Source organism: Ornithorhynchus anatinus, chromosome 12 (assembly GCF_004115215.2).
Source record: "Ornithorhynchus anatinus isolate Pmale09 chromosome 12, mOrnAna1.pri.v4, whole genome shotgun sequence".
NCBI classification, from domain to species: domain Eukaryota; kingdom Metazoa; phylum Chordata; class Mammalia; order Monotremata; family Ornithorhynchidae; genus Ornithorhynchus; species Ornithorhynchus anatinus.
Genome location: NC_041739.1, coordinates 55,148,693 through 55,170,127, shown reverse-complemented (window position 1 = coordinate 55,170,127; position 21,435 = coordinate 55,148,693). Strand labels below are relative to the sequence as shown.

General features: G+C 42.8%; 1 protein-coding gene across 7 annotated transcripts in view; it reads right to left on the bottom strand.

Moving 5' to 3' along the window:
• Positions 1-21,435, bottom strand: part of MAPK10 (mitogen-activated protein kinase 10) — a 203,025-nt gene that overhangs the window by 105,213 nt on the left and 76,377 nt on the right. Inside the window, exon 3 of one of the 7 annotated variants that reach the window (XM_029077201.2) lies at positions 925-1,012. The exons of the other annotated variants lie outside the window; for them this stretch is intronic. The gene's annotated coding sequence lies outside the window, so the exon portion shown is untranslated. The remainder of the gene's footprint in view (positions 1-924; positions 1,013-21,435) is intronic. 7 annotated transcript variants of the gene reach the window in all.

Sequence of the window (21,435 nt, the reverse complement as noted above, 5' to 3'; positions counted from 1 at the left end):
TTGGCAGTGTCAGGGAGGGAACATCTTCTTCTTTTAAAAATAAAACTATATTTAGGAAAAGAGGCTTTGAGGATAGAGTAACTTTTTTTTCCAACATCTAAAATCATGACCCAAATCTTAATTTCTAAAAGAAAATCCATCCAGGTGGAATTTTTGAGTTCTTGCCAAAATTATTATTTGTACAGAAATATTTTCGCTAGCCCTTTCTCACTTCCCAGTGTCACAGTGCTGATGCATTGCATTACAGTGAGGCAGATCCTCAAGACGGAGTGTAACAGAGATGTGGGTTCATATTATCAATTTTTATTCAATTAAAAAACCTCTCTTTTGCCCACAACCTTTTTTTTTTTGTGCACCTGCTAATTTCTTTCAGCGATTAAGCCTGAGGGAAGAAGTCTCTACTAATAAGTGTGGCTGTTTTACAACTTCATCTTAACACTAAATCCATTCTCCATTCTCTCCCCCTCTCTACTCCTATGTCCTGCAGCATTATAAGCTTCTTGCTGAAGTATGAATAGTTTCATATGGCATTATCAAATGGTAGACCAAAGAATACCGTAGACTACTGTAGTCTGTAAGTTCCTTGTGGGCAGGGAACATTCATTCAATTGTATTTACTGAGCACTTACTGTGTGCACAGCACTGTACTAAACGCTTGGGAGAGTACAACACTAAACAGACACATTCCCTGCCCACAAGGAGCTTACAATCTACAGTCTATTTTTCCAAATGCTTACTACAGTGCTTGGTACACAAAACCACTGCTTATCACTATGCTGGCCACAATGCAGAGTATCAAAGATGCTCAAAGACGGTTCTCGCTTGACTGTAACTGTGAAGGTTTAATTCTGAAATCTCGGGTCACAGCTTTTCAAGAGAACATGGCAGTAGTGATCTCTTCAATCCCCAATCGGTACAACTCACCCTAAAATGATGTGCAATGCATCTCTCCCATGTTGTCTGCTCACTCTCTTTTTGCAGTGTTTCCTAGACATTTGGGGCAACTGCCAGTCTAAATTAAAAGGAAGAGATGTCAAAATAAGCATGAACAGCATCTCAGAGCACAAAGTCTCCCCAGAGGCAGATACATTCACTCCCCACAAAAGCGAGAGGAGAAAGAGGCCTTATCCTCAGAGAAAACTCTGCCCTGGAATATTATGGTATTTCTTAAGCGCTTACTCTGTGCCAGGCACTGTACTGAGCAATGGGGGAGATACAAGCTAAACAAGTCAAATACAGCCCCTGTCCCACATGGAGCTCACAGTCTCATTCCCCATTTTACTGATGAGGTTATTGAGGCCCTAATAAGTTAAGTGAATGCCACATGTCACTGCTTCCAGGGTCCCTCCACGTCCAAGCCCTTGACCCCTGCCCCTTATCTGCTCCATCTTTGCCACTGTGACCATGGAACCTGGCTTCCCTACTTGTCTGCTGTGTGACCTTGGGCAAATCACTTCACTATGCCTCAGTTATCTGTAAAATAGGGATTGGGACTGTGAGCCCCACACGGGGCAACCTGATTTGCTTATATCCACCCCAGGGCTCAACAGAGTGCCTGGCATATACTAAGAACTTAACAAATACCATCATTATTATATTATTATCATTAACCTGGTTGTCTTGTACCTGCTCCAGCACTTGGATCAGTGCTTGGCACATGGTAGGTACTTAAAAAAAAAACCACAAAAAATTATTATTATTGTTTTGGGGTGGCTGGCTATGCTAGAAGTGAAATGCATTCACCGTGGACACAAGCAAGCACTGGTAAACCAGGGAATTGTGACACCTCTGTTCCCATACCCAGCCTGCTCCAAACCCCACTCTGGGATAAAATCTTTGGACTCTCTTATAGTCTGTTTTAATGAGCAAGAACCACGCAGAAGTGGTTAGGGAGAAAATGAATCCAGTGCTTAATCCCAGACCCTTGAACCAAAGCTGGTGTTTTCTTACCATGTTCTATTTCCTTTGAAGTTGTTTGGCTCCTACGATTCCACCCGACTTAGCTGTTTTGGAAATGCAAGATGTTTGGCATTGGAGATGATTAAAACCTGAGCTTGGAAAGGTTTAGTTGGATTATGTAATGAGAGGTCACAGATGACAAGCAGCAGAGATGGAGGGTTTTGCTACAATTCATATTAATGAGATGTAGAGTAGCAGCATTTATCCTGCAAGCTTGATGGGCAGCAGTACTCAGAACTGTGCTATTTGACTTAGAATCACCCAAAGCTGCTGCTGGAGTGTTCAGGGTTCACGGCTACTTAGGCTGGGGCCTGGACTAAATGGCTCTGAATATCAATGAGATTCAAATTCATGGACAATACTAAGTTCATATTGCATCGAATAGCTATTCCACTTAGTTTCCTTAAGTTTTGCATTTATGCTCCTACTCTTTTACCTACTGTATATTTGCTAATATGTATTTGCTTGTCTCCCCCATTGGACTGTAAGATCCTTGTTCATTGTGGGCAAGGAATATAGCCACCAACTGCTGTAATGTACTCTCCCAAGTGCTTAGTACAGTGCTCTGCACATAGTAAGTACTCAATAAATACCACTGATGGATTGATTATCCCAAGATGCCAGAGAAGTGGCACAGGAAGTAGGAGAGTATGTGCCAGGCACTGAACTAACTGCTGAGTTAGATTTATTATTCTATTTATTTTATTAATGATGTGTATATATCTATAATTCTATTTATTTATATTGATGCTATAGACACCTATCTACTTGTTTTGTTTAATTGTCTGTCTCCCCCTCTTCTAGACTGTGATTAGGTAGGGATTGCCTCTATTTGTTGCCTCTATTTGAGCACTTAGTATAGTCCTCTGCACATAGTAAGCATATGATTGAATGAATGAATGCATCAAAGATAATCAAGTGGAACACAGTCCATGCCCCACCTGGGGGACATAGTAAGTACTCAAACATGATTGATTGATTGATTGGATAGACAAGGTCACCATACAGTGAGTAGTTTTGCTCTAGAGGAGTGAAGTGTGCAGGTTGGGTTGTAGTAGGAGACGAAAGAGATGAAGTTAGAGGGAGAAAGGTGAGTGAGTGCCTTAAAGCCAATGGTAAGGAGTTTGTCTGACATCGAGGTGGATGGGCACCATCGGAGATTTTTCAAGAGCAGGAAGATATGGCCTGGATGTTTTCACAAAATTAGGATGTGAACAGAGACTTGCATTCATAACTCAACCTTCCCGTGACCCAGACCTGAAATCTGTGAGTTATCCTCTCTCCACTCACTAGGTAGGTCATGGATGCCAATAATGTCAACTGAGACAGGGGATGAGTATTACAGCTTTAGTGTCGATCAAGCCAAGGCACCATATGGCTCCAAGACAATCCCATGCTAAAGCTCTCCTTGATTTTGCCAACTCAGTCTCATCCTACAGGTTCCCCTCTCTTCTTCCGGTTGACTCAAAAACACTTGCATCCACCACGTTGCAATTTCTTTGCCCTCTGCTAAGTTCCTCTTCCTACTCTCACAGACAATTACACCTTGGTGATGGGCATCTCGTCCTCACACTGACTCTCTTCTTCTGATTGATGCTCATTCTCTCCTCCTTCCCAGCTAACTCCCTCCATGAACTGCAGACCTAATGTCTGCTGGGTTCTTAAAAAGTTAACTCCCAGTTCTTGGTTCTCTTACCTACCGCTTTCCCCTGTGGCGGATCCATCCACAGGGTCCTTCCCTCTTTCCATTTCTATTTAACACTGAAAACTTTTAGTCTTTTCTTGATCCTCCCAGAATACCTACTAAGGGCAGAGGGATAAAAGATAACTGAAAACCTCAGATGGCAAAAGCAGCAGCTTTCTAGACGATTGGATAAGGCTTGTCCATTCTAATCCATTGTATTAGAAGGGTCTAGAACAGTATTACAATTCATATTATCATAGTACTGGTTAAGCACTTACTATTTGTCAAGCACTGTTTCAAGCACTGTGGTAGACACAAGTGAATCAGGTTGGACACAGTCCCCATCCCACATTGGGTTCACAGTGTAAACAGGAGAGAGAACAGACAATGAATCCCTGTTTATCAGTGGTATTTATTGTGTGCTTGTGGTGTGCAAAGCAATGAACTAAGCACTTGGGGAAGTATAACAGTGTTGTTTTATTAAATGGTATTTGCTAATTCATTCAATTGTATTTATTGAACATTTATTCTGTGCAGAGCCCTGTATTAAGCACTTGGGAAAGTACAATATAATAATAAAGAGACACATTCTCTTCCCACAATGAGCTTACAATCTGGCCTACTGTCAAGAGCACGGGCTTGGGAGTCAAAGGTCATGGTTTCTAATCCCGGCTCTGCCAGCTGTCTGCTGTGTTATCTTGGGCAAGTCACTTAACTTCTCTGTGCCTCAGTGGGATTGAGATTGTGAGCCCCATATGGCATAGGGACTGTGTCCAACCTGATTACCTTGTATCTACCCCAGTGCTTAGAACAGTGCTTGGCACATAGTAAACACTTAAACACCATTATTATTACTATTATTATTATTATTAGAGGGAGAGACAGACAATAATTTAAGCGCTTACTACCTGCCAGGCACTGGGGTAGGTACAAGATAGCCAGGTTGGATACTGTCCACAGCCCACAGGGGACTCATAACATTAATCTCCATTTTACAGATGAGGTTACTGAGGCACAGAGGAGTTAAATAACTTGCCAATGGTCACATAGCAGACAAGTGGTAGAGCCAGGATTAGAACCCAGATCCTTCTGATTCCCAGGCCCCTGTCCTGCCCACAGTGAGCTTACAGTCTACAGAGGGAGGCAGACATTAATATAAACAATTTATTTATTTAAAAAAAATTTATATATGAGGAAACTGAGTCCCAGAGAAGTTAAGTGCCTTGCCCAGGGTCACACAGCAGGCAGCTGGTAGGGTTAAGATTAGAATTCATGTCCTCTGACTCCCAGGCCTACACTCTTTCCACTAGGCCATACTGCCTTGTGTCTCTCTGAATCCTCTAGAAAGCAAGTAAATGATTACAGCAGGTACACATTCTATGTCCTGCCTCTAATGTATTTCCCAAAGCCACAACTTGCCAGCAGGCAGGAAGGAGCCTATTATCTTTGATTATATAATATCGGAGCATCAGGCAGCATTGTGAATGGCCATTTCCTCCAAGTTCAGTAACACGGAGGGAAGATGGCACATTTGTCAACCAAAAGACATTATTAAGAAGCTTCAAAAAGGCAATCTCCTTCCAGTGTGAAGAAGTGGCTGGTGGGCAGTGGTAGAGAGAATTCCCTGCCTCTGGAGGCTGCGGCTATTTGAATATGTTTCCTCCACACCCGGCTGCAGTGGCAAGAGCCCGGGCTTTGGAGTCAGAGGTCATGGGTTCGAATGCTGACTCTGCCACTTAGCTGTGTGACTGTGGGCAAGTCACTTCACTTCTCTGTACCTCAGTTTCCTCATCTGTAAAATGGGGATTAAGACTGTGAGCCCCACGTGGGACAACCTGATTCCCCTGTGTCTACCCCAGCGCTTAGAACAGTGCTCTGCACATAGTAAGCGCTTAACAAATACCAACATTATTATTATTATTATTTCAATCAAGGTATTTTTCCAAAGGATCCTACCTAGATATTAATTCCCTTAATGTTGCTATTTGCTTCGGGGTTAACCTTATTTCACTTAGGATGGCCGGCATGATAAATTTTAGATGTTCGGTCACTTTACTTTCAGTCAGGAAAAAACCAAAATTGTACTAGAAGTTGTAGCTGCACTTATTCAGTACCCACTTTGTGCTGTGCACTGCTAGGAACCTAAATCCATCATTGGGATAAGTGTCAGAACACGGAAATATGGCAAACTGATGTCTCTCCCAAGTGAATCCACTCTTGGCCAGAAATCTTCCCCGATTAAGAGAGCGATTTCCCCTGGGGTCACTCTCCCTTCCACGTCATCTATGCACTTGGATCTGTGACCTTTTGACATTTGATATTCACCCCAATCCTCACAGCACTTAGGTATATATCTTTAAATTGAATATTATCAATTACTTATTCATATTAATGACTGTCTGGGCAGGACGTGGGCAAGGAGTTGATGACGAGATAGAGATCCAGGCACAGTGAGAAGGTTAGCATTTGATATCGAGACCTGGAGTTCTGGAAGCGAAAAAGACAGGGTGGGATATGTGTGGAGCATATTCTACTAGTAGAAGAATCCAGAAACTTGCTGGTGTGTGGCAAAGGGCGAGAAAAATACCAAAGCCTCGTGCTTTATGAGAAACTTACGGAGTTTTTGTTCTTTTAAACCAGAAGGTAAACAAGAATAGCCCCCTCAGCCCACCACACACCAGACTGTCCAGTCAGTCAAAGCTGGAAGTGTTATGGGTAGGGAACATGTCTACAAATTCTGTTGTATTACACTCTCCCAAGCGATTAGTACAGTGTTGTGCACGTAGTAAGTGATCAATAAATACCACTCATTGATGGACTGATTGATTGAACCCAGCTTTGGGCTCTGGTTTTAGCCTGGAAAATGTGGACATGACTGTAAACTCCTTGAGGGCTGGGGTCCTTTCCAATAACAGTAGCCAACTCTCCCAAGTGCTCAGTCCAGGGCTGTCTGCACACAAGGAACTGTTCAAGAAATAGCAGTGATTGGACAGTTGAGTTTTTGGTGGGCTGAGGGGGCTATTCTTGACTACCTTCTGGTTTAAAAGAACAAAAGCGCTGCAGGATTATTATAAAGTACAAGTCTTCGGTAATTTTTTCTCCCTTTGCCACACACCAGCTCCTGGACTCTTCTTCTAGCAAAATATGCTCCCTGCATCCCCCACCTTGTCTTTTCTGCTTCTGGAACTCCAGGTCTCAATATCAAATGCTAACCTTCTCACTGTAACTCGATTTCATTTACCTCACCAGGAACCCCTGGCCCATATCCTGCCTCTGTCCTGGAATGCCCTCCCACTTCAAATCTGACAATTACTCTCCCCACCTTCAAAGCCTTATTTAGGGCTCCTCCAAGAGGTCTTCCCTAAGCCCCCATTTCCTCTTCTCCCACTTCCTTCTGCATCACCCTAACTTGCCCCTCTGTTCATCCCCCAGCACTTAAATACATAGCTGTGTGATTGTGGGCAAGTCACTTAACTTCTCTGTGGCTCAGTTCCCTCATCTGGTAAATGGGGATTAAGACTGTGAGCCTCACGTGGGACAACCTGATTACCCTGTATCTACCCCAGCACTTAGAACAGTGTTCTGCACATAGTAAGAGCTTAACAAATACCAACATATCTGCAATTCATTTATTGATATGAATTTCTGTCTCCCCCCCCTAGACTTTAAGTTCATTGTGGGCAGGGAATTTGTCCATTTATTATTGTGTTATACTCTCCTAAGCACTTAGTACAGTGCTCTGAACACAGTAAGTGCTCAAATGATTGAATGAATGAATAACTGTCCTGATGTCCCCTACAAAGGCGAAAAAGGATCCTTGGGCAGGTGTTCCCACTTCCCCTTTGAGAGGCAGTGTTATGAACAGAATCACCTTCTCTGCCTCAGCAAAATCATTCAAAATGTGTGTCCCATTCAGTGCCTCACAAAACAGTTTAGCCTGGAATAGAACTGCAGCATCAGCTTCCAGCTCAACAAAATCTTCAGGAAAAGAAACTGGGCCTTTTTTTTTTCAGCCTGCCTACAGAGCTCGAAAAGTGCTACAGAGAGGTTGCATATGCCATTTCTTAAATCACATCCACTCCTTGGGCTGGGTAATTAGCAGTGCTATTCGGGCATCATTTCCATAGATGAGAGTGGCATAATTAATGTACCCAGTTACACGTGTCAGGTTTTTAAATGGAGTGACTGCAGGAGGTCAGAAGGGTCACATGAACTAGTAGATAGAGCTCAGGCCTGGGAGTCAAAAGGTCATGGGTTCTATTTTCGGCTCCACCACAGTTCTGCTAGGTAGCCTTGGGCAATTCACTTCACTGGGCCTCAGTTACCTCATCTATGAAATAGGGATTAAGACTATGACTGTGAGCCCCATGTTTGGATATGGACTATGTCCAACCTGATTATCTTGCATCCAATCCCAGCGCTTAGTACAGTGCCTGACACATAATAAGCATGTAAATGCCATTTAAAAAGCAGCACTGTCCCACTAGATTGTAAACTCCTCGAGGGATCATGTTTCCTACAGGTATTATTCTCCCCCAAATATCTGGTACATTGCTGAGCATATACAGTAGGCACTCAGTAAATACTGTTCCATGAATGCATTAATGAATGATGCAACTTAATAACTCAGGGGTGGATTCAGTCATCATTTTTTACTGGTAACAATGGGAAGCCAAGCTAACCAGTTACTCAAGTGCTTAATACAGTGCTCTGCACATAGTAAGTGCTCAATAAGCACCACTGAGCTCTGCCTTACCCTAATGCTAGGCATGACTTCATTAAGAGTTGGTTATTGTTTTAAAGTCTGAATATACCTTTAGCTTTAATGGCATTATAATGCCCCAATTGCTCCATAAAAACTGAAAATGTGAACATTATTGCTGCTTACAAGGACAGTCTTCAAAACGCAAAAATCCTTACTTATAAACCTTGGTGGGAAGGCAGATTCTATAGTTGTAAATTGGAAATGAATCAGTGAGACATGGAAACCAAGTGTCTCAAAGTGCCATCACCTCCACCAAAAATAGATTGTCCTGCAATGTTTGAGCTAGTAAATTATTAGAACCTTATACATTTCACAAATAGGCAGGAAGACAAGGCTGGGCACAAAGTTGAATAGTAACTTTAATGCTTTATTAGCCACATTATCATTTGAATTTCTTTTTTAACCAAAGAAAAAAGATCTTAATTTCTCCCCAAAAACACTTTTCATAAATTTCCTTTATTAGAGTGCTTGCACAAATCCACTGGAGAAACTAAGCCTGACTATACCAAGAATGTCTTCCTAGCAAACACTCAAGCGACTCATGTCTAAACTGCATTCATATTCTTCAGTTTAGCTCAATTTTTCATTTCCCCCAAGCCCAACCAACTCAATTTTCCTTCCCTATTTTGTTCCTCCCTCTGAGAGTTGGGGCTTGTGTTTCTTTCAGCTATTTATATACTCGATCTAGATTTTGCATACTTTGGCTTTTCTGTGATTTGAGTGTGAAATATACAGCTGGACAAGAATCGAAATAAAATAGTCAATACAGCCCTAATTGGATAGAATGCTTAAGAGAAATGAGGGAGCATTGTTCTGACCTGCATTCGGATCTTGCACGGAAGAAACGGTTTGGCTTAGGTATGACCCCAAGCAAGAGATTTGTATGTGCTTCACTGTGAGTCTTCCTTAATCAAATCAATCAATGGATTTAATTGAGCACTTGCTGTGTGCAGAGCACTGTATTCAGAGTGTGGCTCAGTGGAAAGAGCATGGGCTTTGGAGTCAGGGCTCATGAGTTCGAATCCCAGCTCTGCCACTTGTCGGCTGTGTGACTGTGGGCAAGTCACTTAACTTCTCTGTGCCTCAGTTCCCTCATCTGTAAAATGGGGATTAAGACTGTGAGCCCCACGTGGGACAACCTGATTCCCCTATGTCTACCCCAGCGCTTAGAACAGTGCTCGGCACATAGTAAGCGCTTAACAAATACCAACATTATTATTATTATTATTACAAATACAGTAGAGTTGGTAGACATGAACAAATGCCCTCAAGAAATTTACTACAATCATCCATTTGCTGTCCTGTGCGAGAAGCAGCGTGGCTCAGTGGAAAGAGCAGGGGCTTGGGAGCCAGAGGACATAGGTTCGAATCCCGGCTCTGCCAGCTGTCAGCTGTGTGACTGTGGGCAAGTCACTTTACTTCCCTGTGCCTCAGTTCCCTCATCTGTAAAATGGGGATGAAGACTGTGAGCCTCATGAGGGACAACCTGATTACCCTGTATCTACCCCAGCACTTAGAACAGTGCACTGCACATAGTAAGCGCTTAACAAATACCAACATTATTATTATTTGTAACTGAGCTTCTGTGCTCCAATAGAGCAACTTCAATGTTTTCTCAGAGAACTTTGTGGTGACTTCTGGAGCAATCAATCCATTAGTGTTGTTTACTGAGCACTTAGTCTGTGTACATCACCACACTAAGCACACGAGAGAGTACAACACAATTGAGTTGGAAAATATGATCCCTGCCCTCAAGAAACTTACAGGCTAGTTACATGAGAAGCAGCTTAGCAAAGTAGTGTGGCCTAGTTGAAAGAGCATGGGACTCTGGACTCAGAGGACTCTGAGTTCTAATACTAGCTCTGCCCCTTGTCTGCTGTGTGACCTTGGGCAACTCATTTCACTTTTCTGTGCCTCAGTTACCTCATCTGTAAAATGGGATTGGGGCACAGTAAGTAAGCTGGCGCTACAGGAGCAGAGTGTGCAGAAGAAGGCAGACATTGGAAGTACTAAAGTAACTTAACAGTTTCAAATATTTTAATGCATGAATGTCAAAGACGCTACCCTAAAGCTGCCTAAAATAATTACAAAGACAATTTATCTTTAAGGGGCTTTCAATCTAAATAGAGCAGTGTTGAGCGTATATGCCGAGGAAAGATGATCACATACAATATCTCTCTTTTATGGTACTTATTAAGTACTTACTCTATGTTAGAAACTGTACTAAGCATTAATGTAGATACAAGATAATTGGGTAAGACGCAGACCCTGTCTCACACAGGGTTCACAGTTTTATGCCCCATTTTACAGATGAGGTAACTGAGGCCCAGAAAATTGAAGTGACTTTCCTGAGGTCACGCAGCAGACAAGTGGCAGAGCTGGGGTTCTAACCCAGGTCCTCTGACTCCCGGGCCCACTGTCTTTTCACTAGACCATGCCCTTTCTCCCTTTAGCTGTAATAAGTAGTACTGGGGGTGATTAATCAATCACTCCTATTCACTGAGTGTTTACTGTGTGCAGAGCACTGCATTAAGCACTTGGGAGACTACAATATAACAGTCGGTGGGCATGTTCCCTGACCACAACGAGCTTACAGTAGATGAAGGCAGGGGTTTGGGGAGAAAGACCAGGGAATAATAATATTAGCAATAATTATGGTACTTGTTAAGCATTTACTATGTGCCAAGCCCTGTTCTAAGCACTGGAGTAGATAGAGTTCATCAGGTTGGACACAGTCCCTGTCCCACTTGTGGCTCACACTCTTAATCCCCATTTTTTTACAGAAGAGGTAACTGAGACCCAGAGCAGTCAAGTGACTTGTCGAAGGTCACACAGGCAACAGATGATGAATCTGGGATTAGAACTCATGATCTTTGGACTCCTGGGCCCATACTCTATCCACTACACAGTGCTGCTTCTCTGAGAACAGAAGAAAGGGATGGGGAGTGAACGGCTCTGAGTAGCAGTTGTTCAACCTTGAATATGTCACCCCTCTCTTGAGGAAAAGCTGAATTCCAAGCCCTCAACCCTTGCACTGAATTGGCCCAGAGACAAAGTGGTGCAGTCTCATGGCTACTTGGCCCAATGTGACCAACACTGGCCCAGTGTGTCTGATACTGGCCCAGAGACACCAATCACTCCTTCCATTCATTCAATCATATTCACTGAGCGCTGTGTTCAAAGCACTATGCTAAGCACACAGTGTTCTAAGCACTCGGGAGAGTACAGTACAATAGACAATTCCGGCTCACACCAAGCTTACAGTCTAGAGGGGGGATTGCACGTGGATGAATCCAACATTGCTGGTATACGCTTGGATCTGCACCTTTTAAGCACTTGATAGTCACCTCACTCTCAGCCCCTCAGCACTTATCTGGAATTTATTCTCAATACCTGTTCCCCTCTCTAGGCTGTAAACTCCTTGTGGGCAGGGAATGAGTCTACCAACTCTGTTGTGTTGTACTCCTCCCGGCACTCAGCACAGTGCTCTGCACACAGAAAGCACTCAATAAATACCACCGATTGTGAGAATTCCTGGCCATCAACTTAGTCTCATGTGGTCAGTAATAAACACGGAGAAGAGATGTTTGGGAGGGAATAAGTGAATCCCTTCCAACACTACCATCAAGACACATAGAACCATGTTAAGTGGAAAATAAAATAAGAAGCTTGGGTAATGTCCAACACTGAGCTCTTCTTCCCTCCCAAATCCTCTCCTCCATCTTCCTTTCCAATTACAGCTGAAAACATGACCATTCTCACCATTTCTCAACCTTGTCATTTTTCTTGACTCCTGCCCACTTTGCAACAACCCTAATCGGTCTGTTGCTTAACTCAGTCAGTTGGTCCGCCCCTTGCTTTCTTTTCAAAAGGCCACCATCCCGGTTTGCATCAGTCGCCTCTCTAGTAAGTGCTCAATAAATAGCACTGATTAATTGGTTGGCTGGTCCCCCTGCCTTAAGTCACTCCTATCTCCAATTCCTCTCCTATGAATTGACGCCTTATCATGGCAGGAGAGTTTGCATACACTGATGAAACTTAGAGCTATGCCACGTAGGGTTACCCATAATGGAAATGTCTAAGCCGAAGCATCAAAATCATTTCACCTGTGCTGGACAGCAGCAGCCTGCGAAAGAGTCAAAGGCAGATGATCAAATTATCAAAACTTAGATCAAAGACAATGGCAGAGACTCAAGTTTTTGCTGAGCAAAATTAGGCAATGGTAAGCCACTTGGGTATTTATGCCAAGAAAACTCTAGGGATACACGTACCAGAAATGACTTTATGACAGAAGTTGAGACGTTCTGAAGAGTGTGTGTCCATGGAGTCCCTGTGGGTCGAAAACGACTCGACAGCATTTGAAGATCTCCATTTCATAATTCACTACGCTCCCCAGATCATTTTTGACATATATCCTTCTGCATATGTCTCCCCAGGCCTCAGAATCTTCCATTCCTCACTGCTTGAAGCAGAAACTCCTCAACATTCGTTTGTCAGTCAGTCAATGGTATCTATTGAGCACTTACTGTGTGCAGAGCTCTGAAAAAAGCTTTTCAGGTTTTTATTGCCAAAGCACCTAATATTACACTTATAATCTAATACTCACAACAACATTGCAAGATGTTTTCTGGTTTTATTATTATCCCCATTTTACAGATGGGGAAATTGACGCATGGAGCAGGTAAGTGGCTTGCCCCTGAACACAGTGAAAACGAGTAGCAGACCCTGGACTAGAACTCTGACATCCAGTGCTGTATTTTTTTCTCTACCCCATACTACATCCCCACTCAATGAGCTACCTCCCTCTCTCTTACTTATCCGCTCTTGTCTCTCCCAATACCCCAGCTCACACTCTGCATTCCTCTCAAGCCCACTTACTCACTTCACTGTCATCTCTACTGCTGTCGACATCTTGTTCACACCCTCCCTCGTGCTGGGCTCCTCTGCATCCAACACACGCTCTTCCTGTCTTCAAAGACTTTCTGAAATAACTCCTCCAGGAGGTCTTCACTAATGGATTTTTAATCTCCACAACTGCCACTTCATACTTCTGGGCCACCTAAGCACTTAAGTACCCACAACTCCACACAACACTTGCATAATAATAATAATAATAAAAGTGCTGCCTTACTTCCTCCTACCTATATTTTATTTTGGTATCTGAATCCCCCACTACATGGTGAGCTCTTTGAGGGGAAGAGTCAGGTCTACTAATCCTATTGTACACTACCAAGCACTTAGCACAGTGCTCTGCACATAGTAGGCACTCTGTAAATATTGGTGATTACTTTTAAATATTCAGAGGGCATCGATCATATTTACTGAGTGCTCACTGTGTGCAGAGCACTGTACTGAGCCTTTGACAGAGTACGGTACAACAGAGTCAGTAGATATGTTCCCTGCCCACAAGGAGTTTACAGTCTAAAGGGAGAGACAGGCATTAAAATAAATTTTGAATATAAACGTAAGTGTTGGGGGGCTGTGGATGGGGTGAATAAAGAGTACAAATCCAAACTCTAGGTCAACACAGAAGAAAGAGGGAGTAGGGGAAATGAGGGCTTAGTCAGGGAAGGCCTCTGGGAGGAGATGTGATTTTAATAAGGCTTTGAATGTGGAAAGAGTGGTGGTCTGCCGGATATAAAGGTTGTCCCCCAACCTCCACATTAAATAGAAACTCTGTATTACAGACTTTAAAGCACTTAATCCCCTTGCCCCTTTCTACTCTCATTTCCTACTATAATCAGCCCATGCACTTCACTTCTCTAACGCCAACCTACTCACTGAACCTTGATCTCATCGCTGACCTCTCGCCCATGTCCTACCTCTAGCCTGAAATGCCCTCCCTCTTCATATCTGACAGGCAATCTACTTTCCCTTATTAGAAGCCTTATTAAAATCAAATCTCCAAGTCGCCTTCCCTGACTAAGCCATCATTTCCTCTTCTCTACTCCCTTTTGCATTACCTTTGCATTTGGATTTGCTCCCCTTTATTCACCTCTCCCTCAGCCCCACAGTACTTATGTACATAACCGTAACTTATTTATGTATATTATCTATCTCCCCGTCTAGACTGTCAACTTGCTGAGGGCATGAATCTACCACCTCTGTTATGTTGTACTTTGCCAAGCGACTAGTACAGTGCTCTGCACACAGTAAGTGCTCAATAAATGACTGATTGATTGATCGGGAGGGAGTTCCAGGGCAAAGGCAGGAGTGCAAAAGTGGTTTGGCATGGAGATAGATGAGATCGTGGTACAGTGAGTAGGTTGGTGTTAGAGGAGAAAAGTGAGTGTGCTGAGTCGTAGTAGGAAATCAGAGAGGTGAGGTAGGAGGAATCAAGGGGATTGAGGGCTTTAAAGCTGATTGTAAGGAGTTTCTGTTCGATGCAGAGTTGGATGGACAGCCACTGGAGGTTCTTGAGGAGTGGGAAAACATGAACAGAACTTTATTTTAGAATAATGATCTGGGCCGAGTGAAGAGACAGGAGGCAGGAAGGAGGCTGATGTAGTAGTCAAGGTGGGAGAGGCTAAGTACTTGGATCAACATGGCAGCAATTTGGATGGAGAGAAAAATGTGGATTTAAGCAATTCTGTGACAGTAGAACGGACAGGATTTGGTGAGAGAATGAATTTGTGGGTTGAATGAGAGAGATGAATTGAAGATAATGCCAAAGTTATGGGCATATGAGGCTGAACTGGGTAGGGGAGGAGGGAGAGGTAAAAATGTAATTTCAGGACCTACTAACCTAAAGCAAATCATTGAGATTATGCAAATGACTTGAATCTTCCCAGAGTTCTTGGAGTAGATAATTTCTATGATTCACCCTAGAAATGTCTAGGAGATAATCCGGCCTCTTCAATCAAAAATGAGTTAATGAGCAAAGGATAGCTTAAGCCTTCCGCGAAATCGCAGAAAAATCCCAACTTCTCTTTTCTCACACTCCCTGGTTGCAGCCCTCTCAATTTTTTGCTTAGATTTTTCTTCCTCTTGCTTCTCAGTTTTCTGGGTTCCTCTGAGCCCAGCCACCTTGGGTAGGAGCTTTTGGGCCTTGCCACCCCTTCCCCTCGACACCGCCCCACCGCCCCCAATTCACCCCAAAATCAGAAACTTAACAGCCAACCTAAAGGAACCTGACTTCTCACTCCCTTGTCCTTTCTGCACCATCCAGCCCTAAAATGGGCCCAATTTTACAAGAAGACAATTTGGTGCTCAGAGGTTCTGTCCCCTCTTTGGCATGGAAACAGCACTTGATAACTTCATTTTTTTTCCACTGTATTGGTTTATCATTTACTAAGTGCCAGGCACTGTAAGTAAGTTCTGGGGTGAATTCAAACTAATCAGGATGGACACCATCCCTGTCCCAAAAGGCGCTCACACTCTTTTTCTCCCATTTTACAGATAAGGTAACTAAGGCCCAGAGAAGTGAAAAGACTTGCCCAAGGCCACACAGCAGACAAGTGGAGAAGCCCAGATTAGAACCCGGGTCCTTCTGACTCCCAAGCCTGTGCTCTACCCACACGACCATGCTGCTTCTCTGTGTTTCTCAATGTCCAAAATCCTCAAACCCCCATCAGTGACCACCCTAACCATTCAGGAACTACACAAGGCTTTTAGGGTGTTAGACTGCCTTACTCAAGAACCCTTCTTCACAGAAGAAGCACCCAAGGGCCAATCAATCATTTACCTCCCATGTAAATGTGACATCCTGAAATTTGCCTCTCCCAGAGCTTCAACTGAGGGAAGCTGAAGGCTCTTTGACAAAGACACGGAAACAAGCTGTTCAGAACGGAAATGGTAATGATAACCGCACAGCTGTGACACTGTGCTTTCTGAATAAAGAGACAAACGGCAAAGACCTATGAATATGCATTACAATAATTAAAATCATTCAACGAAAATTAAAATGACAAAACGCAGAGTTGACAGACGTATTTTAGCATCTAATATGCCCATTTCCTTCAGCACAATGTTACATTTCACTCTTTGCTCTCTTTAAACTAGCAAGCCTAACCTACTGAAATCGGGGTTTGAAAATTACTGTGTTGTACAATTAACAAAGAAAGTTTTGGGGGAAGGGAATTTAATTACAATATTTGATAGCAGAAACACTATTCTTAATCACTTTTCATAAGTTTGCCTAAATGGAATATTATATAGCAAATATAGATGAGGAACTATCAATACAATCACTCATCCTACCCTGCCTGGATTACTGCATCAGCCTCCTTGTTAACCACGCAGCCTCCTAACTTTCCCGACTCCAGGCCATACTTCACTCTGCTGCCCGGATCATTTTTCTACAAAAACATTCAGGACACATCACTGCCTTCCTCAAAAAACTCCAGTGGTTGCACATCCATGTATGTATCCTACAAAAACTCTTCACCATTGGTTTTAAAGCACTCCACCACCTTGCCCTCTCCTACCTCACCTAGCTAACTCTCCTTCTACAACCAGACCACATACTTTGCTCTAGTACTAACCTCTCACTGTGCCTCAATTTCACTGCCAACCCTTACCCCACATCCTACCTCTGGCCTGAAATGCCCTCCCTCAAATCTGACAATTACTCTCCCTGCCTTCAAAGCCTTATTGAAGGCTTTGAATTAATTAAGCTCCCCCTTTCATCTTCTCCCAATCCCTTCTGCATCACCCTGACTTGATCCCTTTGTTCTTCCCCTCTCCCAGCCCTACAGTACTTAGGTACATAAAACTGTCATCTTTTTTTTTGTATTGATGTCTGTCTCGCCTCTTTAGGCTGTAAGCTCCTTGTGGGAAGGAATGTATCCGTTTATTGTTGTATTGTACTCTTCCAAGTGCTTAGTACAGTGTTCTGCACACAGTAAGCACTCAATACGATTGAGTGAATGAATCTTCAAAGTGATATAATACCTATTTCCACCACAAGGATATTGTGAGGCATAACCTGTTAGTATTTGTAAAGATCTTGAAAGATGAAAAGCTTACCAACAGTGTTTAAGCATTGTAGAAATAAGTACCATTTTTCTTGTCTTTCTTGAAACAGATTAGGCCCAGTTCCATGCCAACTAAAGATCTAACTGATACCCAAGAACTTCTCAAACTAAGAGTTAAATTTCAGGCCTTCCTTTAAAGAGTTGGGTTGGAACTTTTCAGAGTAATCAGTGGTATTAATTGAGTACTTACTCTGTGCAGAGCACTGTACTGTTACCGATTTGTACATTCCAAGAGCTTAGTACAGTGCTCTGCACATAGTAAGCACTCAATAAATACTATTGAATGAATGAATAAATGTACTAATCACTTGAACATTGGTGATTTTTTTTTAATCAAAGGGCATGAAGCTGAGTCTAAACTAAAAAAGCACATGGTACATTGAGGAGGCACTACACATGGACTTTAGCCTCAATAACTTTGATGTTTTAGCTACCCCATCCAAAAAAGGGATTTAAATGCTCAAATAAAGGCAGTGTGGCTTACTGGAAAGAGTGGAGTCAGAGGATCTGAGTTCTAATCCCAGCTCTGCCACCTGCCTAACTGCTGTGTGACCTTGACCAAATCACTTAACTACGCTGTGCCACAGTTACCTCATCTGAAAATGGGGATTAAATCCTTCTCCTGCCTAAAACTGTTAGGTTGTACAGGGACTGTGTCCAACCTGATTAACTTGTGCTTAGATCAGTGCTTGGCACAGAGTAAACACTTGACAAGTACCATAAAAAAAAAATGGAGCTCAGAGAACAGATTAACCAGATAATCAGCAAGTGTAGACCTAGCAGCATAGGGAAGAATGGTGACATATTTTTCAAATGGGAGGGGGAAAAGAATTGGGATGTTTTCCCCTCTATCTCCTTTAGAAGTTTCCAGAATTAACCTGGAGTGAGACACAATATAATGTATTGGTCTATAATCAATATTATTTAGAGAACTAAGGATCAACAGGAAGTCATACCAGAGCCATTCCAACAGAACATCACACTGGAGTAGTTTCAACACACTGCCTTTCTGTATTTGTCCCACAGTGGCATTGGATATGCTAAAGGTGAATGGCTCATTTCAAGCCATCTGCAGTATTTATTGAGCATCCGGTGTCTGCAGTGTGCTATAAGAAGAACTTGGGAAAGTACAGGAGAAGCAATAACTCTATTCCTTGCCTTCAAGGAGCTTACCTTCTAATAATAACAATAGTGGTAATGATGATGATGATAATAGCTAGTGCCAAACATGGTAATAAGCAGCGGGGTAGACTAAAGTTAATCAGGTAGGACACAGCACCTGTTCCACAGGAGACTCACAGACTACGTAGGAGGGAGAAGAGGTACTGAATCTCCATTTCATAGATGAGGAAACTGTAAATGAGGGAAACAAGTAACAAAAAAATAATGTAGCATATATGCCAAAATGGAGTACTTGTGTTTCAGGCAACTCTCCCAGGACCACTGTGTCCAACCTGATTAGCTCATATCTACCCCAGCACTTTGTACAGTGCCTGGCATATAGTAAGCAATTAAATACAAAAAAAATACATTAATAAAGAAGCAGCCTCCGATCCGCAACCACACTGGCAGTGGTGATGCTACCCTTTTATCTCTCCACTCTTTAGAAACACTCCTAGACATGTGGCCTCACAGTACTAATCCCTATTTTACACATGAGGTAACTGAGGCACAGAGAAGTTAAGTGACTTGCCCAAGGTCACACAGCAGACAAGGGGCAGAGCAGGGATTAGAAGCCATGTCCTCTGACTCCAAAGCCCATACTCTTGCCACTAGGCCATGCTGTTTATTAAATGCTGCGTGCAGAGAACTGTACCTAGCACTGGGAAAGAGTATAGCAGTGGGAATTAGATATGGACTCTATCCCTCAAGGGGCTCACAATCTATGCAAGATGGGTCTTCCTTATAAGTCTCCAACTTTGTAGTTGCTTTCTGTAAAGCTAAATAAGGTTAAGTTGTTAAAATTCTAAAATCAAAGGTAAAAGTTTACTTCTAGGATTCTGCCCAACCACCCAACATGTCTGGAGGTGATGTCATCTTGGACTATTTAGTTCTGGCAAATGGTTTTCAATGTTTAAGCCATAATTTCAGCCTGATCGATTGTCATTCCAAAACTTTCACATGGAAGATGAGATTCTTAAAATGACTGCACATCCTTCACCACTGAGGTTCTTGGAATCAATCCAGGGTATTTATTGAGGATTTACTGTGCGCAGAGCACACTAACGAAGCACGTGGTTGAGTATGAAGGATCAGAGAGACTCTGTGTCTGCTGTCAAAGAGCTTACAGTCAAATAGGGGAGGCAGGAATTATAATAAATTACAAGTCATGGAAGCAATAAGAATATAAGAATGCATATACAAGTGCTTTGGGTGGGAGTGGGGTGCTGAGGAGGTATGTACTTCAGTACAAAAGTGATGCAGAAGGGACAGAGAATAGGGAAATTGAGAGAGTAGTTAGGGAAGACTATGGGAGGAGATATGATTTTAGTGGGACTTTGAAGATGAGGAGAGTGCTGGTCTGTTGGCTAGAAAGGGGAAAAAGTTCCAGGCTGGAAGGATAACATAAGCAGTGTGGTGAGCCTACAACAAGTGGCCTTATTAGTGACTGTTTATGATAGTACGAACAACAACAAGGAGGAGACTGGCCAAGGCACTGATGAGCTCAACCTGAAGCAGGTGATTACTGGCCTGTGGAGGCAGAGCGTGGGGGGGGCGTGGCTTTCTCTCCCTATTCTACCCGGTAACGGGCCTGGACCAATCAATGACTGCCACATAGAGCCACAGCTGTGGTACTTAAGGCAGATAAAAGACAGTTGCTTTGAGAGAGACAGAAAACATATGGAAGGTAGTACTGAAGCAGCAGAAGGCAACAACACTTGGAAGCAGAAAAAAGAAGGATTGGCAGAACGGGCTCCCCTGACCAGCAGATTGGTATTGGACCCTGGTGGAGTGAGTGTATGTGTCACTCCCTTGCATGTTGATAAAATTAAGTAAAAACCTTTCCACAGTAACCTTGTTGATCAGAGGTGAGGTTTGACTGTACTACATGTCACCGAGGCTTCCCTGGTCCAGGAAGGTTCTGGTTGGTATGAACTGAGGACTTGTGACAAGTAGGGTGATGTTAGAGGTGCAAAGTCATAAGACTGGGTAGTGGTGGGAGAGGAACAAGATTAGCGAGGAGGGGGAGAGCTGATTAAGTGCCTTAAAGGGTTGATTGTCTTGTAAGTTTTAATGAAAACTCAGTTGGAAAAAAACTTTTGAAAAATAGTCACTTGGCATTTCATGGTTTCTACACAGGACTGGTATGTCAATACAGTGTATGCAGAAAAATTAATTCTGTGCAGTAGATGCCAACTATATCCCTGAGTAATTGGAAGCGGAATTTTCATAGTATGTTTTGTGAAGTAAAAGACTTATTTTTTTCCATCCATATCCTTTCACTTTTCCTCTCATTTTTTCTTAGTCAACTTGCTATCTCAGTGACATGTTTTTTCCCCTCTTGGCAGCACAGGCAGATGATGAAGCGATTTAGCAATGACAAAAAAGCTTTCTGAGCAATCCTAGGTCGCAACTTTTTATTTTTAATGTTGGGGCAAGAGAAAGCAGCAATTTTAAGGAGAGGCCAAGCTTCAGAGAGCTCCAGGCCAGAAACTCATCATTATTGGTTTCATCTGTCCTGACTGGAAACTTAGCTCCTGGTCTAAAAACTTGGAATGAACAAGAGAAAGAATCTACCTCAAAAACCCTCAAGGATCATCACCTCCACGGAGCTGCTATCTTCGGTTGCAATTTACAGTTCTTTCTAGTGTTTGTAAAGAAAATGACCTCAACACTAATTCAAAAACATGAAATGGTCGTTAGATTATTGCCAACTCAGTAACATGCTGTTGTTTATCACTTAGATCCACATGCTGGTTGGCGGTGAGGAAACAAAGCTGATTAAATTACTGGAGGTCATTAGTGTTTAAAGCCAGTAAACGTGATTAAAAAAATTAAGGTACTCAAGGAATAACTACCATTACTTTTCCATCCATAACCCACACTCTACT